General features: G+C 42.9%; 1 long non-coding RNA gene across 1 annotated transcript; it reads left to right on the forward strand.

Annotated features, from left to right (window-relative positions):
- The first annotated feature begins 1,708 nt into the window (after positions 1–1,708).
- LOC310826879 lies at positions 1,709–23,574 on the forward strand. Its single transcript, XR_014556060.1, has 2 exons — positions 1,709–1,778; positions 23,318–23,574. It is a non-coding gene; the product is annotated as an uncharacterized lncRNA (long non-coding RNA).

Below are 23,574 nucleotides of genomic sequence, written 5' to 3' on the forward strand. Positions count from 1 at the left end.
CTGGTACCCTCAGCACCATCAAGTACCATCCTAGATACTAAGGAGCCTGATAAATTTAGGCTCCTTCCTCAGTATTTATTTAAAGTAGCAACGTATCACTTTAAGTAGTCATGATTCCCCCAAAGAGTTTTGGGAATATTATTTGGTAAGGGTGCTAAGAGTTAGGAACCCCTTTCCTCCACACAGACCTGAAATTCCCAGTGTTGTTTAAATTCATTATTTAAGTCTAAATCTGATCATTTAAATCTGAAGCTCTGTTTTCTTTCCCCTTAACTATAACAGGGAATCAACAAACTTTATTTCATTTTCACATAAGTGGATAAAATTTGCAGGCCAAGGAAGCCCCTCCAAGAGTAGATGAAGACTTACAAATATGGAAAAATTCGTTTCTTCTTACTACCATTTTTTTTAATGGAAACACCATTCATGAGAAAGAGAAAGAGAAAGAGAAAGAGAAAGAGAAAGAGAGGTGGCTTTAAGATGTTTGTTAAGGAAAATATTGAGAAAGATGCAGTCCACCCCAATAGTTTAATATTGGCATTCATGCCGTGTTCTCACATCTCAAACTCTGAGAAGTATGACCCCATCATGAGTGATATATTTGCTTATTTCAACCACCCTCCCCCAAATCACTGTGATTAAAGTGCAATTGGAAAATAATGTATTGTGATTGTTAGACCTGCCTATAAAAGAAAAGGTCCTCATTCTTCACTGTCCCAGCCCTCCCCTTGTGAGCTCTTGGTGGCTCCCCAATTAACTTCAGTTTGGTTCTGATAAAAGGGGCAGGGATGAGGTGTGTTTAACTTACTGGAGAAAAAACCAAGGCAACAGGGCAATTGGGAAGGTTGGGGACTCCCTCATCCAATTTGAATTGTGGGGATTACACGAGATGCGGTAGAACCATGTATGCCACATGCAGTGGGATATTCATCAAATACATGAATAAATTATTCTGGACACCCACAGAGCTGATCCATGCCCCGATTAGATACAATATCAGCTTGAATGAACCTGACTAATCAATAAGACCTTTTATCCAAAGTTCATGTGAATTTATTTTGAAATACTGTGATTTTCCTAGCCCAAAGTATTACGGTAAAAAGGTAAAAAGCCCCTGGATAGTTAAGTGCAGTCAAAGGTGACTATGGGGTTGTGGCGCTCACCTCGCTTTCAGGCCGAGGGAGCCAGCGTTTGTCCACAGACAGCTTTCCGGGTCATGTGGACAGCATGACTAAACTGCTTCTGGTGCATTGGGACACCGTGACGGAAAACAGAGTGCATGGAAACGCCGTTTACCTTCCCACTGCAGCGGTACCCATTTATCTACTTGCGCTGGCATGCTTTCAAACTGCTAGGTTGGCAGGAGCTGGGGTAGAGCAACAGGAGCTCACCCTGTTGTAGGGATTCGAATCACCAACCTTCTGATTGGCAAGCCCAAGAGGCTCAGTGGTTTAGACCACAGTGCCACCTGCTTCCTAAATAAACAAGCACACAATCACTGATAGGTCCACCTGCCTTTGTGAGGCTCAAAGCAATGAAGATGATGCCTCCCCAGCTGTTGCCATTGTCTGTGGATTTCTTGTGATGTCACCCAAAGCACTTGGCAACTGAGTGGATATAAAGGCAGGCCAAGGGGAAAGCCCTTTTTTTTATTTCCAGCAGGCAATGGATGTGACATTCAGCACTGCCCAGGTTTCTTTCACTTGGAGGAGGCAAAGTGATGAATGGAAGGAGGCAATCCTCTGGCAGTGGGATGCTAGGGAGCAATAATAAAGCAAGTTTGCTTGCTTGAAGGCTGATGGTATCTTCGATTAGAAGCTGGCAGACGTCTCATGATGGACCTAACAGTAGCTTCTGGCACAAGGGAACACTGTGATGAAAACCAGAGTGCATGGATATGCCATTTACCTTCCCACCGCACTTGTACCTATTTATCTACCTGCACTGGTGTGCTTTCAAACTTCTAGGTTGGCAGGAGCTGGGACAGAGCAACAGGAGCTCACACCGCCACAGGGATTTGAAACACTGACCTTCTGATCAGCAAGTCCAAGAGGCTCAGTGGTTTAGACCACAGCACCACCCTCGTCCCCCCATTATCTATTCCTGTATAGAGAATGTTGACAAAAGACGAAAGCAGAAGGGAAGGAATGGGAGCATTCATAGATGTCATGGATGTCATAGAATCATAGAGTTGGAAGGAACCATGAGAATCATCTAGTCTAACCACCTGCAATGCTGGAATCTTTCACCCAACACAGGGCTTGAACCCGTGACCATGACATTAAGAGTCTCATGCTCTACCAACTGAACTATTCATCTTATCCTTTCCCCTCCCCATCCATACGTTTAAGAACATTAATGTGCAGGCATGGCATCTTCATTAATTGAGGGGGACCTGTGAAGAAAGTATTTCTCTTTTAGTCAGATTAGAGCCTATAACTAAATACTGGCAGATTTCTTTAGATAAGTGGGGAGGACACTGAATTATTTTATTCATGAAAATGGATGGAAACAGTTTAAGATAATTTTCCAGAACCCGACAAGAAAATTGTAGAGCTTTAATGTGCATTTGCCAGGTCAGTCAAAAAGACACAAAACATTTAAATCCAATGCACACATCACAGTAGGCATTTTTTATTAGCAGAAATAATTTCCCTGCCATACTTGCCAAGAAGGATGGGGTTATATTACTAGTGGCAGTGACTGTGCCTTGAAATTCATTCCTCTTGTGCCACACATTCAATTGCTTTAATATTCTTGGCTTGACCTCTTGGACCTGTAGTATTTTTATATGCCTCTGAGTCATGGTGATTTATCTACATATTTCACAATGCAGGCCAAGAAATGGAAGCATAATGACCTTCTCTTCTAAGGTGAGTGGGTCCAACATATTTTTGATGTCCTGTCACTACAAGACCTGTTCAGTCACTTTAAAAGACTGTGCAGTTTCTTGGTTACATTTAAAGAAAAGCCAGAGAACCAAAAGAACTGGTTCGGAATGGACTAATCTTTAATGTAAATTGGTTTTGGAACTAAGATTTAAATTTGCATTGTTGGTTAGCATTAATTAGATTTGCATTTTCATATTAATTAGTTTAACTCCTCTAAATCAGTTTCTAAGGGACAATTGAGGCAAGGCACTGAGAGCTGCGACATAAATATAATCAGAATTAAGGCATTAAATACTTTTCAAATCCACATGATCAGAGTCCATGAAATTTGGAGGATTAATTCACAGAGTCATTGGATTCTCCAAATACTTTGAGTTTAAAACATTTTGATTTTGTGGGCCCTTTGATGGAGCATGAAAGAAACTGAAGAGACTGACAGTTAACATATTCTCAAGTCTTCCTGCTGTTTAGTCTATGAATAAAAGGCTTTTGTTCACATGTGATAAAATGTGTTTCACCGCAAAGGTAAGGGGGGGGGCATATTGCCATTGTTAAGCCTTTAGTCTATGGTCTCACACTCAGAGCCACAGCTTATATTCAACCTAGCACAAATCCAAGACAAGGATTTTCCCATCTCTTTTTTTTTATATATAAATATTTATTAAGAATTTTTATAAGAAAAAAGCATAAATAACAAACAACATTGCTTATGTCATACACAAAATTTCATAACTCGTTTGGACTTCCTCACGTCTCCCGCTCCCACTTACATTGTTAAAAAAATTTTTTCAAGCAAATTATCATCTTGTTTACAATCTTATATCCACTCGTTTAAATATAATCTGATAGTTCTCCCAAAGGATTTGTCTTTTCCTTAATCTCACTTATCATCTAATTTCAATCTAGTTTAGTGGTGGCCAATTATTTATGATCAAGCATCCTTCTTAACATTCAATCAAATTACAATATTTTTGTAAATAAGTTTTAAATTTCTTCCAGTCTTCTTCCAAAGGATTTTCCCATCTCTTCCCTCTGTGCACCTTCCGAAATCTGTCTTGGGGTTCTCCCAACCCTCCAGAACAGATATAGAGGAGGAGAGGGGGGAATTCCTGTTGCACTGATGGGAATCCCTGCTGTAGTTTCCACTAGCATGATGAGTTAGGATCCCATGCTAAGTCAAGTTACATTTATAACACAGCAAGAGCCTTTCCTGGAGTTTGGAGGTGCTGGGATGGGAACCCAGTAGGGAGCTTCAAAACCCTGACAGGCAGAGGCCAAGAAAATTCCAGCCACCCATTTCAGAGGTTGTGAGATAATCAGAGAGTGGGGTAACAAAATACAAGTGGGTCTAGGTTTGTGAAAGTAGTTCTGCTAAAGGACCTGGAAATCTCAGTGCTCTCCATGGATACATGTGACAGGTTAGGATCCAAATAGCTGGAGTGCTTGTTGTTGTTTAGTTGTTTAGTTGTGTCCGACTCTTCATGACCCCATGGACCAGAGCACACCAAGCACTCCTGTCTTCCACTGCCTCCAGCAGTTTGGTCAAACTCAGGTTAGTAGCTTCAAGAACACTGTCCAGCCATCTCGTCCTCTGTCATCCCCTTCTCCTTGTGCCCTCCATCTTTCCCAACATCAGGGTCTTTTCCAGGGAGTCTACTCTTCTCATGAGGTGGCCAACGTATTGGAGCCTCAGCTTCAGGATCTGTCCTTCCAGTGAGCACTCAGGGCTGATGTCCTTCAGAATGAATAGGTTTGATCTTCTTGCAGTCCATGGGACTCTCAAGAGTCTCCTCCAGCACCAGAATTTAAACGCATCAATTCTTCCGTGATCAGCTTTCCTTATGGTCCAGCTCTCACTTCCATACATCACTACTGGGAAAACCATAGCTTTAACTATGTGGACTTTTGTTGGCAAGGTGATGTCTCTGCTTTTTAAGATGCTGTCTAGGTTTGTCATTGCTTTTCTCCCAAGAAGCAGGCGTCTTTTAATTTCATGACTGCTGTCAACATCTGCAGTGATCATGGAGCCCAAGAAAGTAAAATCTCTCACTGCCTCCATTTCTTCCCCTTCTATTTGCCAGGAGGTGATGGGAACCAGCTGGAGTGCAGAAGGTGATTTTTGCCAGTATCACAACTGGGAGATTGAGGCTTAAGTTCCCTCCTCTCCTGCTGCCCTTGCCCCAATCCTACTCAGTGACTATTTACTATGTGCCTGTCAGCAATGCAATATTGCAAGTTCAATATTGCATCTAACAGCCTTACCATGGATTCAGAGGCGTGTTTTCTGCAATTGAGCCCTTTTAGCAGCCATATAATATTTACCTATTTGTGAAGTTACTTATTTCAGAGCATTCTTGGCAATGCAGTAACTGTCTTGGAAATAAACCTTAATAGATGTAATGTTCGTTACCGAACAAGCATGCAAGTGCATCTGGGTAGTCTTGTGGCAATTTATTTTAAAGTCCTACCAGCTGCTAAAATGAACCATATTAGAACGGTGTTCTTGCTAAATTGACATGCAGGTCTTGACCTGCACAATAAACTAACATATCCTTTCACAAACATCTGTTATATAGAAACTCATTATTCAGAACTTGAAATATCACAAGTAAATACTTTCGGCAAGATTATTAGTGTCATGTATACCATTTAAAAACTTCAATTGTCATTGGTGAAGTATACAAGCTGCTCAATTAAAGCAGGCATGTGGTGCAGTAAAAACAAAAGCTCTGTAAATTGATTTCATGTTCATTATAACTGACTCTATATTTTCCCCAAATAACGGTGTCAACATACTATTGTCAATTACTTTGCCAAATACCAAAATGACTCATAAAAGGAAATGCTAATCAGAACCATGGGGATGAACTGCCAGGCTTTGCTCATAAATATTATTAGTATTTTATATTTAAATATAAATGACTACATCATTTCTATAATGATTACTCCTCAATAAGATAATTGGTTTGCAATGTCTTCTCAGACTACATTCATTGTTGCTGCTCCTTTGCCTTGAATGAACACCTAGACTAGGTTCTCGTCTTTCCTAGCCCCTGAGTGTATACCATTAGACTACTATAACAAAGGTTTATCTATTTCCTTTTGGATTTGGTCTTTGGTGGGAGCCAGGACCCCAGAAGAGTGAGGTGTCTACACCCTAAAGCCTTGCTTAATGGCTCCCAGCTTGGGTGAATATATGTTCTCTGATGGGAGAGTTTGGAAGGACTGCCATGTGTTGTGATAACCCACAATAATGGTGGGTATAAAGTCCATCAAAGTAAGAGCAACTGAATTACCCCAGGTGGTAGGTGGGGTGAGGTCCTTGGGTGTTGAAGATTGAGTCTCAGACCAAATGTTCATATCCCACTCCTGCTATTTTTATTCTTTTTTCTTCTGTTTAGTTTCAGTCCTTTAATTAACCTAGCTTGTTTGCATTGTTTTATGCAATGGTGTTTAGTTTAAGCTGTTAAAGTAGGTTGGTTTATTGTTTATTTATTACCCAATATTGTATGGCCTAGGACCCTCGTACTTATGGGACTGCCTCTCCCGGTATGCCCCACGGAGGACCTTAAGGTCCATAAATAGCAACACCCTAGAGGTCCTGGGCCCTAAGGAAGTCAGAATAGCCTCAGCCAGAGCCAGGGCCTTTTCAACACTGGCTCCAGCCTGGTGGAATGCTCTGTCTCATGAGACCAGGGCCATGCGGGATCTGATTTCTTTCCGCAGGGCCTGTAAGACAGAGTTGTTCCGCCTGGCCTTTGGCTTGGAATCAACTTGATCCCCCTCCCCTCTTTCCGTTTTCCTTTCTCCTTCTGTGATGGAACTCATATTTGGGGACTTCCCTGGCTTTTTTCTGGCCCATGTAGGACCAATCTGGATAGTTGGCCTTGGTGAAGATTTGACATTTTTATCCCCAAAAAGTTTTTGATTTGAGTTTCTACTGCAACGAGGCTGCATTTTAATGTTTTAATGTTGTACTTAATCTTGTTTTTAAGTTGTATTTTAATCAACTGTTTTGACCTGGTGTTAGCCACCCTGAGCCTGGTCTTGGCTGGGGAGGGCAGGGTATAAATTATTATTAATAATAATAATAATAATACTGAGTGATGTATATTTTTGGTATTCATTGATACTGTGATTTATTATTGTTTCTAATGCTTCTGAATGGTTATACTAAGAGCCAGCGTGGTGTATTTATTGGTTACAGTGATGGATTAGGACCTGGGAAACCAGGGTCAAATCCTAGCTCAGCCATGAATTTCACTGGGTGACTTTGGGCCATGCAGTCCCAGTCTCACAGCCTAACCTACTTCACAGGGTAGTTGTGAGAATAAAATTGGGAGGAATTATGCACGTCACTTTGGGCTTTCCTTAGAGGAAAGGAGAGATATAAATGCAATAAATAAATGAATACTTATTTGAAATGTTGTGAGTTATTTTGAGCACAAACAGATGGTGATACGCCCTCTTCCATTTGTCTAAGCATATAACATAGATACCTTGACATCTCAGCTCCTGTAATCCTCTTGTGAGACCTTTGAAATACCAGGTTACCTACTCCTAAGAAAGAAAATCCAGACTGTAAAACTCTTATGAGACAACGAGCAGGTAAAATACGGTATTACCCATGACAAGTGTCTCTTCCTCTGTAGGCTAGTATATTCGTGGCTCACACACATGAATGTATTTTACGCATTTGTATTTTGCCACCTCCAACACTTGAAATAGTATTTGTGTAATCAATTGACCCCCCAAAGGGACTCTGCTCTTTCACTATTGTAACATAGCTACATTATGCAGCACAAGGGATTTAGTAGCAATCCTATCCTCATCCAGTCAGCATTACTCAAGGACGGGAATGCACCTGGGAATTAGACTGTTGGCAATGTTATCTAAAGTAGCTGCTAAAATCTGAAGCCAAGTAACATCTTTTTTTGGAATCAGAAAAGAGATTGCAAAGATGATGAGTTGCAATAACTATTTTCATCTAGGATTTTAGGAGAGCTTCATTCGAGCTTCCCATATTTTTAATTTGAGTTGCTGAAAATGCCCTACTGCATACTCAACAATGTATATTGATCTTTATTGATCCACCATGCTGTACAATAGCAGGTAACTTGATGATGTTTATGACACAAGTTAATTGCATATAATTTTTGAAGTTAATTTTCACCACGAAATAAAATGTGTGATTATGGTAACAAACAAGAAGACCCCCTTTGAAATAACCCTAATTACTTACATCAGTGTTTCCCAACCTCGGGCCTCCAGCTGTTTTTGAACTACAATTCCCATCATCCCTGACCACTGGTCTTGCTAGCTAGGGATGATGGGAGTTGTAGTTCAAAAACAGCTGGAGGCCCGAGGTTGGGAAACACTGACTTACATAACATGAGCTACGACTGAGCTATTATTTCCAGATGCATGCATCAATTAGTTCAAGGGTGTGCTGTTCTTAAAACACGCACACTTCTAAAAAGTCATCTTGGGGAAATTGTTAATTTTATAAATAAAAAGACACCCATAACTTTTCCTCTATGATGACAATGTCTGTATTTCCAGTAGAGTGGAACCAATTTTCCCTTCCCATTTTGTGGGGAGCATTCTTCCTCAGTGAAAGAAGAGGAGGAGGATTCTACTCATATGGGGGGAGTGGGCAAAATATTGCCTTTTCTTTATCTTTTTTTAAAATATTTTTTATTTGGTTTTACAAATTTGTTCACATTTATATTCATCCATAGTAAAAACAAACAAACAAAACAAAAAACTATTCACAAGATTCTTCTGATTCTCTAGATTTCCATTCTCCCTTCCATGGGTTCTTTAAGTGACTTTAAACTGCATATTGTAAGTCCATCCAATTTACTGTCCTCCACTGCATCCAAGAAGGAATGCGGGTGGTGCTGTAGGTTAAACCACAGACCCTAGGACTTGCCGATCAGAAGGTCGGCGATTCAAATCCCCGTGACGGGATGAGCTCCCGTTGCTCGGTCCCTGCTCCTGGCCACCTAGCAGTGCGAAAGCACGTCAAAGCGTGTTCTCCATCACGGAGAGCATGTGTTGCGGTTGGGGATTCCAAGACACCTTGCTGTTTCTGGGCAGATGGTTTGGCCAACTTGTAAGCAGGGGCGGGCTGTTACTGGGGAAAATTAGATGTTGCCATTTAGTGATTGACAGCCCTATTTGTTAAATACAAGGCACGCAGCAACAGACGTCCTCTTTCACTGCGTGCTTCGGATCACCCGCACTCCCTTCCCTAATGTTAGGCTGTTTGCTTGACCTTGCTATTGCCTGTCATGGGCTCTGCTTTGGGGCAGGGGCCCGGTAGGAATTTTGCCATTTGGCTGATTAGTGTGTGCCACTTGGTTTTCGCTTAAAGGTAAAGGTAAAGATACCCCTGCCCGTACGGGCCAGTCTTGACAGACTCTGGGGTTGTGCGCCCATCTCACTTAAGAGGCCAGGGGCCAGCGCTGTCCGGAGACACTTCCGGGTCACATGGCCAGCGTGACAAAGCTGCATCTGGCGAGCCAGAGCCGCACACGGAAACGCCGTTTACCTTCCCGCTGGTAAGCGGTCCCTATTTATCTACTTGCACCCGGAGGTGCTTTCGAACTGCTAGGTTGGCAGGCGCTGGGACCAAGCAGCGGGAGCGCACCCCGCCGCAGGGATTCGAACTGCCGACCTTTCGATCGGCAAGTCCTAGGCGCTGAGGCTTTAACCTACCGTGTAGCAAATCGTAACAACTTGTAAGGTTTGCGGTTAGGCATTGGTCTGGGAATTGGTTGGTGGAGGGGTATGGATTCGGCTGTGCCTGCCCCTCCAAAATACTGCTGAAGGGTTTTACCGTTACAGGAACTCAGGGGCTCCCCCATGCTTTTTTCTGAAACCCCCTGGCAAGGGGCGAGGGCCACGCAAGCCCCTGGGAGCATGCTGGGGAGAGGTGAGGCATGGTTCCCAGTCCCGTCTCTCTCCCCAGGTGACTTACCCTTCCTGACTTCGTGGGGGGTGCGAATATCAGAGCTGTCCCCAAGCGGGGGCAGTTAGTGCTACCAATGCCTAAGCAACCACTCACACTGCTGTATTTGAATAAAGTTGTGGCCAAAATTATGCCAAAAAATTTAAACAAAAATTAAGTGTCAATTGTGTTTTCCTTTGGGGTGTATTGGGGACTTCGACACGCAAAGTGCAAGTAGATAAATAGGTACTGCTCCAGTGGGAAGGTGAACGGCGTTTCCGTGTGCTGCTCTGGTTCGCCAGAAGCAGCTTAGTCAAGCTGTATGCCAGCTCCCTCAGCCAATAAAGCAAGATGAGCGCCGCAACCCCAGAGTCGGTCACGACTTGACCTAATGGTCAGGGGTCCCTTTACCTTTACTTTTACTGTATCGAAGATCTATGTATCATTGCAAGAGTTATTTAAAACCTGCTAAAGAGTTCAAGTGTTTACAGTGGTCTTTCAAATATAATATAAATTTGTCCCAATCTTTATTGAAGTTTTGATCCTCCTGGTTTCTGATTTTCCCAGTTAATCCTGCCATCTCTACATAGTCCAATTGGAAATGTTGCAGTTTTCATTGAAGGTGGGCAGGAACTGGGTTGCCGTGCCTTAAGCAAGGTGGCAAGAAGTTTTCTCTGAGCCCCTTTTAAACTGTGACAGACACTTGGCATGACTACTCACAGCAGACACAACTCATGCTGGTACTTCCTGGCATAGGAAGCTGCCATATACAGAATCAAGCCAGTGGTGAATCTAGCAGCACTTGGGAAGACAGGTGAACGAATGCCAGTGTACTGGAAGGAGCAAAGATCACCACTATTGAAGCAATGATTTTTCAACATCAACTTCATTGGACTGGTCATGTTGTGCGGATGCCTGATTATCGTCTTCCAAAGCAACTACAGTGGTGCCTCACAAGACGAAATTAATCCATTCCGCGAGTCTCTTTGTCTTGCAGTTTTTTCGTCTTGCGAAGCACGGCTCTTAGAGGCTTAGCGGCTATTAGCGGCTTAGCGGCTTTAAGAAAAAGGAAACAAACTCGCAAGAACTCGCAGGACGTTTCGTCTTGCAAAGCAAGCCCATAGGGAAATTCGTCTTGCGGAACGACTCAAAAAACGGAAAACTCTTTTGTCTTGCGCATTTTTCGTCTTGTGAGGCATTCGTCTTGCGAGGTACCACTGTACTTTATTCTGAACTTAAAAATGTCAAGTGTAATGCTGGTGGTCAACAAAAGAGGTTTAAAGACTCTCTCATAAAGACTGACAACTGGGAAACACTGGTCTGCGAGCGCTCCAGTTGGAGAACAGCTTTTACCAAAGGTGTCGTGGGCTTTGGAGACACTCAAACTCAGGACGAAAGGGAGAAACGTGCTAAGAGGAAGGCATGCTTGGCAAACCCTCACCGTGATCAACTCCCGCCTGGAAACCTATGTCTCCCCCGTGGAAGGACGTGTGGATCCAGAATTGGCCTCCACAGTCACTTACGGACTCATTGTTAAACCCGTGTTTATGGAAGACAATGTTACTCGGGAATGAGTGATTACCAGAGAAGAAGAAGTAGAATGCACCAGTGCCATGCAAGGAAAACCTTCATCCGCCACATAACTGTGTGCCATGGAGCTTAGAATGGTCTAGACCATGGAGCCTCCTAGTTGCTCCTACTAGTCATGAGGTAGGCTTGTTCCTACCTAGAATTGAACATGGGACCTTCTGCTTGCAAGGCAAACACTGCACCCTATCTCTGACTCTAACCCCAACATCCATATACGGACCTCCAGAATGAATTAAGTTCTTAACCCGAGGTACCACTGTATGCCATATATGGTTGGTAGACTTAGGTGTTTTTTCTGAGAATGTTGCCGATCTTTAATTTTGAAGTTATTTATTTATTGCACTTGTTGCAAAGCCTTTTCTTGTACTCGTATTGCATTTCCTTATTGCCATAAAGCGGCAGGTACAATTCCTGGGGCAGCAGTTAGCAAACCTACTCACTTTTCAGCCACTGCACCTGTTAATACTTGTCTAACAGCATTTTTCCTGAATGAAATAAAACAACACTTTCCTCCACGCTTGCAAACCCTAAAGGAAGGGCTTGTGGCCCCAAATTGTCCCAGCTGTGTGGAGAATCCACACAAATTGTTCATTACTCAATTCTGTGAGTTAGATGGAGTGATTTAAAGTGGCTTTCATGAGCAAATATAATTGTAAATGTTTCAGTGTTTCTATAGTTAATAGATTTTAGTTTTCTGCTGTTACAGGAAAGTTTCTCTTCTGACAATTGGCATGACTTTGAGGTAATTTGGCATCACTCCACATGTTCATCTCATGCCTCTTGGTTCTTTTTATCTATTTATTACATTTGTTTAATATGCAACCCATTCTCCCAAGGAGCTCAGAATGGTTACAGTGGTACCTCGGGTTACAGACGCTTCAGGTTACAGACTCTGCTAACCCAGCATTAGTACCTCGGGTTAAGAACTTTACCTCAGGATGAGAAGAGATATCGTGTGGCAGCGGCGTGGCGGCAATGGGAGGCCCCATTAGCTAAAGTGGTACCTCAGGTTAAGAACAGTTGCAGATTAAGAACGGACCTCCAGAACGAATTAAGTTCTTAACTCGAGGTACCACTGTATTAGGTGTGGATGTCTTAAAAAAGAAAAAAGCCCATGAGATCCATCAACACTAGCTCAGTATTGTCCACACCAGGAGTGGGGAAGTGGATCTGTCCAGCAGGCCAAAGCATTATCTCCCACTCACCCCACGGGCCAGATTTGTTAGGCTGCCCACATGTCAAACCAGCTAACATCACAATGATGTCGGGGGGACCTTTCTGTCTGCACAGTTCAAAATCAAACTATGCGAGTAAATACAAAGTGGCAACAACCTTGCAGAGTTTTTATTTTTTATTCTAACTTGCTGTTGGCACACTTTACATATTACTGTTGTAAGTAGTATTGCCACTTTGCCACAAGCTTCCAGCTCAAAATGAGCACCTGACAGCGACGTACAGAGGGACACATTCTATTTTATATGCATAGCTACAACATAGTAATAATGTATTCAGTACTGTAACAACTAATTCCATTTCCCAGGACTGCAAATGAGATTTGAAAGCTTATCAGATTTTAAACTTGGATATCCAACTTCAAATAGAACTAAATATTTTGTAATTAGATGAGCATTGGTTTCTGAGCAGATGTAGAATTTGGATAACAGTTGAATTGGGAGCATTCTCTGGTGGGGTTCTTTCGGACCAAGTAATTAACTTTTGTTTTCTGAGTCTGTCCTGAACTTTTGGTATAGAGAAGGTTGATACACTGTGTAAAAACTTTTTAAGAGCATCTGTGTCCAAGGGCTTGGTACAATGTTTGTCCTTTGTCTGGAGGAAAGAAAGGAAATGGTGGGACTAATCTCACTCTCTCGAAAGTGCAGAACAGATTGGCAACCCAGTCCTATTTCAACACAGCTAAAGTAGCTTTGGGTCGTTGGCTGGCAGCAGGGCATCTATGATCTCAGTGCCCTCATTCTAATGCCTGTAGCATGAAGGGGTTTGCTGGCAGAAACCAATTGTGTTAGGGTGAAGAAATACCATCAAGATACCTCTACAGCTTGGAATGTATGAAGTTACCTTGAATTGAGTCAGACATTGGTCTACCTAGGGACACGGGTGGCACTGTGGGTTTAACCACAGAGCCTAGGACTTGCTGATTAGAAGATCAGTGGTTCGAATCCCCGTGACGGAGTGAGCTCCCGTTGCTTGGTCCCTGCTCCTGCCAACCTAGCAGTTCGAAAGCACGTCAAAGTGCAAGTAGATAAATATGTATCGCTCCGGCGGGAAGGTAAACAGCATTTCCGTGCACTTGGAAGCTGTACGCTGGCTCCCTTGGCCTATAAAGTGAGATGAGCCCTGCAACCCCAGAGTCGGTCATGACTGGACCTAATGGTCAGGGGTCCCTTTACCTTTACCTTCGTCTACCTAGCTCAGTGCTAGCTACACTGAATTTCTGGACAAAAGTCTCTCCCATCTCTATCTGAAGATGCCAGGGTTTGAAGTAGGGAGCCTATGCATGAAAGGCAAAGGTTGTACTTCATACACACACACACACAGACACACACCGCATTTTTCGCTCCATAAGAGGCACTTTTTTCCTCCTAAAAAGTAAGGGGAAATGTCTGTGTGTCATATGGAGTGAATGTGTGGTCCCTGGAGCCGAATTGCCCAGGGGCAAAAAGCAGATTGTGCTTTTTTTTTTTTAGAAAGAGGGAAGGGGGTGTTGAAACAAAGCTGCTGATCAGCTGATCAGCAAGTGATCGGGAGGGGAGATAAGGGACTCTAGGAGGTAAAGACAGCGAACTTGCAAGGAGAGGAGACAGGAAGATTAAAGCAATTCAGAGAAAAATTAGAAGAAGAGGAGCAAAAAATCTGCTCCAGCTAAGGAAAAGACACTAAGGCAAAAAAGAGGGAAGGTGGTGTTGAAACAAAGCCACTGAGCAGCTGATTGGTAAGGGATTGGGAGGGAGATAAGGGACTCTAGAGACAAAGGAGGCTGCCTGGGAAGAGGGAGGTAAAAGCACATGGATCCTCAGGATTTTTGCATTGGGTCACCCCAGATTCACCATCAGCTGACATAGCATGTCCATGGCTAGAGCCTGCACCAAAAAAAATCACGCATCCACTGTTTCGTGGGGCCACAATGGCGCAAAAACGTGGTTACAAAGCACAGATCCACATGGATTCTCAGGATTTTTGCATTGGGCTACCCCAAACTCACCGTCAAATCATATATCATGTCTGTGGCCACAGCATGAACCACAAAAATCATACATCCACTGTTTCATTCAGAATATTTTTTTTCTTGTTTCCCCCCTCTAAAAACTAGGTGCGTCTTACGGTCAGTTGCGTCTTATGGAGCGAAAAATACGGTATAATGAATTGAAAAAAAATGTTTAAAATAACTTTTGCAAAAACAAACATACAAACCCAGAAGCCTTTTATTAGGAATTGTAGGTACCGACATTCCAAAGGAACAGAAAATAATTTTCACGTATGTGACAACAGCAAGGCGGATGCTACTAGCCCAGAGATGGAAAGAAGGCAAAGTCCCTACCAGAGAGGAATGGCAAACCAAGCTGTTGGACTATGCCGAAATGACAAAACTGACCAGAAGGCTCAGGAACCAAGAAAACCAAAACTTCAATGAAGAATGGGAAAAAATTATAATTTATCTAGGAGACCACTGTGAGGAGATGAAAACCTTAGCCGATGGCCTGCCCATGGAAGGACGCGCCCGCCACCCCAGGTGCCCGATTGGCTTGCTCTGCCGCTGTGTATGTATGGAGTTTTGTGTCAGCGTCACTTGTGTGGGTTCTCTTACTATTCTCTTGTTGTATTTCCTTGGCGGTGAGTGTGGTTGGGGTGGCCTAGGGTGTGGTTGGTTTTCTTTGGTTGGCTGTAGTGAGATTTCTTTTTGTGTGAGAGTGGTGTGTGTGTGTGTGTGTGTGTGTGTGTGTGTGTGTGTGTGTTGGATCCAACTCTTCTGTACATCAATCATAGAAGAAATATGCAAAATAACTAAGCAAGTATTAGAAGTCTCCTCAGAACTGGCCCTGCTAAACATCTTTAGGGAAGTTTTTTAATGACTGATGTTTTAATGTATTTTTAATCTCCAGTTGGAAGCCACCCAGAGTGGCTTGGCAGGTCCAGCCAGATGGACGGGATATAAGTAATGAATTGTTGTTGTTGCTGTTGTTATCTTCTAAGATAATAATGCCCACTCACATCATAAAGAGCTAATAACCCACCTACCCTCAGCAGCCAGAAGCATCATAGCCAGACACTGGAGAGACCTGTCAGGAGTGAACATGGCAATGGTATCAAATAGTGTGGGAAACAGCCTTATTTAAAAAAAAAACCCACAACTAACCAATAAACTGAAATTGACATGGGGACAAATAGAAGACGCCTTTACTCTGGTATGGTTTCCCTTTATTACATACATAGCCCAACAAGACAACAAGAAGAACCTGCTGACAGCAAACAAATCAATCTGGCTGACCTGATCCAAAGGTTATAGTTCTGAACTACAGCCTTTCGCTAAAGCTGTGACTTTCCCCCAGAGCTATGGAGATTCCCCAAGGAATCTAGCTCAGTGTGGCACTATTTAATTTTTCTATTTGTGTGACGTCTACACTCCTGTTCTGATGCTAAAGCATATGCATATTGCCACCCTGGGCTCCTTCTCAGGAAAGGGGGGGTATAAGAGGAATAAATTCAATAAAATATATTATAGCCTTTAAAAAGAGATAGTGAAGTTCTTCTTACACTGTAAGCAATTTCACAGGAAAGAGCCATTTATCTCAACCATGCCCACAAAACTATAGCTTCTCTGACATGGGCATTTTTGAATGTGAGTTATTTAAACATGAAACTTGGCCTTAGGTTCTGTGGCAGAGGGGTATGCAGATATACTTTATCAGTGCCTGGTGTTATACTGCCCAGTCAATGCGATTTGCTTGGGTGTTTCATAATGAAATGATTATCCTTAAAATTGCAAACATTGGCCGGGTGTCGGGGGCGGGTTGGAGAGAGACTGGCTATCTGAAATGAGCTTTATTTCTATTCTCTTATTTTCAGCATATTAAAGGCACCAATTAGTTCCGTAAGTGGCTATTCAGAGCTTTTTAAAAATTGTGTGAAATGAAACATTTAACTAGTTTAACTGTAGTGGTATTTTATAAATTACTTTTAAGTATTAGATAAAATGTAGGGTTCTCTCTCTCTCTCTCTCTCTCTCTCTCACACACACACACACACAGACACACACACATCTCTTCATGTTTTTGGATATTTAGGGAATGCTCACCGCCTTAGCAACCAAATGCAATCTAAAATGAAGGCAAGCATATTAAAAATGAGGCACAGCTCATGTGTCAGCGTAATTTCCACTGATGTGCTAATCGCGCACTTGCAAATCTGTAGGAGCAAATGTGTATGTTCTCTGTCTGACAACAGCGACCTTTGCTGCGAAATGCAGAGAAACATCCTACGCAGGGAGGAAAAAGTATTATTTTTAATGCATAGCAATATATAGCTAAGCTCGTTTAAACCCCATCACTTTCAAAGGGAATTAACTGTGCATAACCGAGTGCAGGATAGTGACCTGTGGAAATTATCTGTCAGAGAAAGGTTGCCATCTTCTTCCTAGCAAAAGTGTAGAAAAACAAATTATCTCTCACCGTATTATTCTTTACCTACCTAGTTCCTATATATAAACCACTCTCTGCTTTTGAGCTATAGCACAATCTACATCTCTTATCCATCTATAGAAATTATGCATGCCTTCAAGCAGATGTATCTGTGTGTTGACATTCTCTGCTTGACACACGTTAGCCGCTGGAGCAGAAGATGTCCTGTCTGAAAGCTCAAATGCAGTGGAATATAATAGGCTATTTAGTCCCTCCGTGCCCTATCACCTCCAAGAAAACTCCCTCCCAAGTTGCCTTTGCCCACACAAATCAAAGAAAGAAAATAGAAAATTGCCTCAGGTTCCAGGCTTCAGGATCTTTGAGACATTGTTATAAGAAGTCTAAGGTCTCTGATATAGAATACATATTCATAAATGCACACATATCTAAATATATAAACCCTGTGTCTGAAATAGTACAGGAGAGCCTGTGACCTGGCTTCAGGAACTAAAGTATTAACCATCACAAAAGAATGGCCAGGGCTGCCCGGGTAATGCAATCAGTGACCATTATCAGGTGTCCTGGCAGACAGCATTTCGGCTGTAGACCATCTCCTATGATGTATATATGATGATTTTGGGGTGGTCTTTGGCTAAGAGGGTTGGGCAATGTCAAAAGTCTTTAAAGGTTCCTGCACACTTTTGGTCTCTCCCTCCTTGGAAGGAGAGGAGGAAACTCATATGCAACAGAAAAATAAACATCTGCCTTGCTTTCTGCTGGATCCTGCCTTCTTTTCTGACTGATCATGGACTTAGGGGACTCAGAGTCCCATGGGGAGTTGGGTAGCAAAAGCCAAACCTCAAATTTTTACATCAACATCACTGGCCAATCTGACAGTCACAGCTCCAGTTATTTATTTGTATTTAATTATTACTATTTTATTTTATTTTATTTTTAGGGATGCGGGTGGCGCTGTGGGTAAAACCTCAGTGCCTAGGACTTGCCGATTGTATGGTCGGCGGTTTGAATCCCCGTGGCGGGGTGAGCTCCCGTCGTTCAGTCCCAGCTCCTGCCCACCTAGCAGTTCGAAAGCACCCTTAAGTGCAAGTAGATAAATAGGTACCGCTTTATAGCGGGAAGGTAAACGGCGTTTCCGTGCGCTGCGCTGGTGCTGGCTCGCCAGAGCAGCTTCGTCACGCTGGCCACATGACCCGGAAGTGTCTCCGGACAGCGCTGGCCCCCGGCCTCTTAAGTGAGATAAGCACAAGTGAGCACAGCCCTAGAGTCGGACATGACTGGCCCGTACGGGCAGGGGTACCTTTACCTTTATTACTGCTAATCTATCGATTTTTATTGCATTAGCCGTGGCCATAGCATAATATACATAGAAATAACAACATAAAATGGGGGTGGGGAAATAAAAGTGGATGTCGTCCTGGATGTCGTACCTTTATTACTATTTTTAATTTCACCTGCCAAACTAAAATGGCACTCAAGCCGTGAAACAGGAAACACAGGGGGACGCAAAACGGATGTGCTGGTCCCAGGGGGAAGTTACCGAGAGGCGTGGTCAGAGTCCGGTCCTGGGTCAAGGGTCTGGAGACAGTCCACCAAGGGGGAAGCGGGGTCTGAAGCAAGAAGCCGGGCGTGGTCAGGGACTCCGGAAGAACAGGTCTGGGTGCTGGCAGAAGCAGGTTTCCAACGACGTTGCTCCCTCAACCTGGGACTGGGCTGACTGGCCTTTATCTTCTCTGAGGCCAGGGGCGGTCCCAGCCCACAGGTGAACAGCCTCTCCTGGCCTTAAGGCGAGCACTCCTCCTGGGAGAAACCAGTTCCCTCCGCCTCTCTGCCCTGAGCCTCTGCAGCTCAGGAGAGGCTGGAGGGTTACTGGACCCAGGGGGAGACTCACCTTCCCCTGACAGGGCTGGGAGAGGAGCACCTGTAGGCAATGGGTCCTCAATCACCTCCGGAGCCAGAGTGGATTCATCTGGTGTCTGCTCCTGAGGATCTGGCACAGGTGCAGGAGCTTCAGATTCAAGGCCCTGCCCCAGCTCAGCCGGCCCTGGAGACGGGGACTCCTGTGCAGGCTGGGACTCCTCAGATTCAGCTTCTGAATCAGATTCTCACACAACGGAGCATGTTCAGCTTCCAAAAAAAAGCCTACTTTACTTTGCAGTGTTTGGGTTCCAAGTTGTTCGTGAACTAAGCTGTTTGAAAACTGAGGTACCACTGTACTTCTTATGTTACTGGTTTTATATGAAACTATTGTGCAAGTGCTATAAATGATCTAATTCAGTGCAGGGTTTTCTAGAAAAATAGGTGCCGGTACTCACCTTGAAGTTGTTACAGTAAGTGCCACAATTTTTAACAACGACAAGAAGAGGTGTCTGTGCTGCCTACCCTTGAGTACCCCCTGAAAAAAGCACTGATCTAATTGTTCTTTCCCTTGATTTTCTACCTATTTGCTCAAAATTATAGGTGCACATCTGTAGTTAAAAAAAATGGTGGGGAAGTATTTTAGATGTGAAAGGGAGAATTGTGTAGAAAATAAAAGTGATGAAGGTCACGTGATATAGGCTTCATGTTATAGGGCCTTACATCCCAAGCAATGTAAAATCGGTCAGAAATAAAAGAGAAGGACAACTTTCCTCATCCTTGTTCAGGAGTTTTATTGTCTTTGGCTGTGAGTGAATCTCTCAGATACATCCATTGGTGTGCAAAGCTCATTTGCTTTAACTGACCTTGTATTCAGTGCAGCACTTTGAGGATTGGACCTATCTGTCTCCAACAGCCCAGCAATAAACTGAAGTATAAAGAACAGAAAGAGGGTGAGAGAGACTACGATTCCTCATAAAGGGCAGTCTGAGTGAAATCCAAATGTCGGACATAAAATGGATGGCATTCTGAAACAGGGTTATAATGTGAGAAAGAGAGCCGATTCCAAACGAATAAGTTTGAAAGATATATAGCTGCGTATGAAACCATCCTCAAGAATCTTTACACATATATTTAAAAAGTAGCAGGAAGAACCAGTGAAACTGACCCAGTTGGTTATATTCTGCAAGCAAGTCTTTCCATTATTTCGTATGGCCACTGCCAACACAGATGCTTTCTGGCTGGGCCTGCCAGAACTCTCCATGTATTCTGGAATACATTAAATGTCAAAGCAGGAGGACTGTTGCTTCATGAGTACATTGTTTCTGAACTGCTCTTTAAAGCTCATTCTAACATTGTATAGTTGGAAATCTGTTCATGCAATAGGACTCCCTCTTTCTCTCTGCCTCCTCCCCGACAAATCTGTCCCAGAGGGTTCCCCAACAATCCAGTAGGATAAGGGGGGAATTTGTTTGGTCCACTTTTCTCATCAGACTGATCTGCTCTGACGATTCCAAACTTGCTTGCTGAACGGAACTCAACACATAGCTGGATGGTGAACATATTTGGATTTTGCTACGCACCAAAAACAAGCGTATTTTTTACTTAAAAGCACATGCACATGAAATGTATATTTGATGTATGAATGACCTGAAAAGTTCATTCACTTGTACTTTAAAGGATGCATGTTGTGTTAAAAGTAAAATCATAATGTGCATTAAAGGTGGACTTTTTCCAAAGAACCTACACAAAATGGAGTGCAACAGACCTATGATTGAATACCAGCAAGATTGAAATGGGATGAAATTAGGCTCTGGAGCAGATTAGAGGGGGCACATAGGTGAGAAGGCAGAAAGGGGAAGTCTTGTTTCGGTCCCAGTTCCATTGATGTTAATCGTTTAAGTTCACTATGGACACAGTGAAATGAAAATAAAGAAATAACTGCATCAGAAATTTGGAAGAGAGAAATAAGTTAGAAAATTGGGACTCCCCCCACTCACTGCCTTGCATAGCTAGTTAGTAAGAACGTGACAATTTCCGTTCAGACCCATGTTCGTTACATGCAGTGCTGTTTCCATTCCACTGCAGTTCAGCAACTTACAAGTATTTTATTTCTTAGTATAATTTATTTTATTTTATATTTATTTATTAAAATTATACACCTCCCTTCAACCTATGATCTCAGGGCAGTTCACAGAATAAAACACAAGTTAAAAACACAAGTAGATAACGTTAAAAAGTTATTCACCTTGCTGCCTGTGGAATTTTTCACAATTATGTAATTAATTGTGTGATTATTATGTTATCTCACACCATTCATTTCACTGCAACTAACATTTTTTTGAATGCAAAAGAATTGCAATGCAAATGGGGGGAACGCAATCAATTGTTGTATCATTTGCAGACTGAAAACAGCCGTAGATACTGACTTTATTTGCTAGATTGATTTCTGTTCTGAGCATAGGAAAAATACACTAATATCAGTGATTTCTGCCCCTATTTCCATTTCTATGAGAATTGTCTGACATCCCTTCTACTTAGTTGGCAGCCTGGGTTCTGATATACAGGATAAGTTGGGCTACATTATATCAAAGAACTCCCACTGTTTTGGCTCAATAAAGGTGTATTTCTGTCATTTGAATAGCAGAAATACAATACTGATTAGGTCACACATTTAGATCAATTCAGCAATAATTAACTGGAGGATTCATTAGAGGCCTCTTGTGTGATCATTGTCGCATCATTATAGATAAAATTATTTCCCCATTGATATATGAATGGTGAATTTTTACAATCAGAGTGAAAAGAAAGACACCCTCTCTCCACTAAAAACTCCTTCAAGATAATTATTTAAAATATGCATTTTCTTTCTGGAGACAGGTGAACTCTATAATAGAGTTCTTACATACCTAGCGTGATCAAATCCCATTTGAATGTCTTCCCCATAAGAAAAGTATGCAGGCTGGACATTGGTCTTGCTACGTCATTTAAAGGAGAAGTAGGCTCAGGGCTTGAAGAAACCACAGGAAATAGCTTAATGAATAAATAAAAATATAGGAAAGACATTCCAACCAAATAAGCAGGCATGATCATGGGTCTTAGGAAAGAAAACAAGAGAAGTCAAGAGCTATATAGCCCATGACTACATTAGCTTTAGCACTGTTGAGTATTGGAACATGAAACAGATTGCATGCCCTTCCCAGAGCACAAGTAACCTTGAAAACTGGGAACACAATTAAGGTCCTTAGGAGGGAGTAAAGGTAAAGGTAAAGGACTTGCAAGCCCCCTCCATAGAGGCTGGCCCCTCTCACTGTCCTTGGAGCTTGCTTACCGGTAACCTCCTCTGGTTGATATCCAGACAGACCAGGGAGATTTTGATAGGCGACATTTTCCCAAGCGTTGGTAAAATGCACAACCCCTCTCTCCTGCTTCCGCAGGGGAAAGAAAATAAGTCAGAAATCTATTTACATGATGTTTATTTCTGACATTACAGCACTAGAGAAAAACACGTCCTTTCAGTTCAGTTCTTCTAGCATGTCTGACAAACTTCCTGAACATGCACACACAGGTTTCAAATTACACTCTTCACAAAGACTTATCCAGCCTGTGAACGTCTGGGGAAATTCTTCTTTCCCACAGATAGGCGCATCATGTGATGTCAACAATCCTGCTGTCTGTAGTGGTGAGGTTTCCAAATACTGACACCCTGGATGGTTAAGTCCAGTCAAAGGCAACTATGGGGTTGCAGTGCTCATCTCGCTTTCAGTCCAAGGAAGCCATCATTTGTCAACAGACAGCTTTCCGGGTCATGTGGCCAGTATGATTAAACCACTTGTGGCGCAACAGGACACCATGATGGAAACCAGAGTGCACAGAAACACTGTTTACCTTCCCGCCACAGCGTTTCCTATTTATCTACTAGCGTGCCTTCGAACTGCTAGGTTGGCAGAAGCTGGGACAGAGCAACGGGAGCTCAGCATGTCACAGGGATTTGAACCACCGACTTTCCGATTGGCAAGCCCAAGAGGCTCAGTGGTTTAGACCACAGCTTCACCTGTGTCCTGAATAAACAAGCTCACAAACACTGATAGGTCCACTTGCCATTGTGAGGCTCAAAGCAATGAAGATGATGCCTCCCCAGCTGTTGCCATTGGCAGTGGGTTTCTTGTGATGTCACCCAAAGCACTTGGCAACTGAGTGGATATAAAGGTAGGCCAAGGGGAAAGCCCTTTTCTATTTCCAGCAGGACACACCTGGCAATGGATGTGACATTCAGCACTGTCCAGGTTTCTTCCACTTGGAGGAGGCAAAATGGAGAATGGAAGGAGGCAATCCTCTGGCAGTGAGATGCTATGGAGTGATAATAAGGCAAGTTTGCTTGCTTGAAGGCTGCTGGTATCTGTGATTAGAAGCTGGCGGACGTCTCATGATGGACCTAATAGTAGCTTCTGGCACAATGGCATCGGCAAGCCCAAGGGCTCAGTGGCTTAGGAGGGTGTAGAAGTACAGTGATCAATGAGACTCACGGGTCACTATGATTGTAGCATAGGTAGAAACTCTTTAATTCAATGGTTTCTTGCTGGAGACGTTGAAGATCTTCCCTTCTCTCAGAATAAATACTTTTCATTGA

Source organism: Podarcis gaigeae (assembly GCF_964106915.1).
Source record: "Podarcis gaigeae genome assembly, chromosome: 11".
NCBI classification, from domain to species: domain Eukaryota; kingdom Metazoa; phylum Chordata; class Lepidosauria; order Squamata; family Lacertidae; genus Podarcis; species Podarcis gaigeae.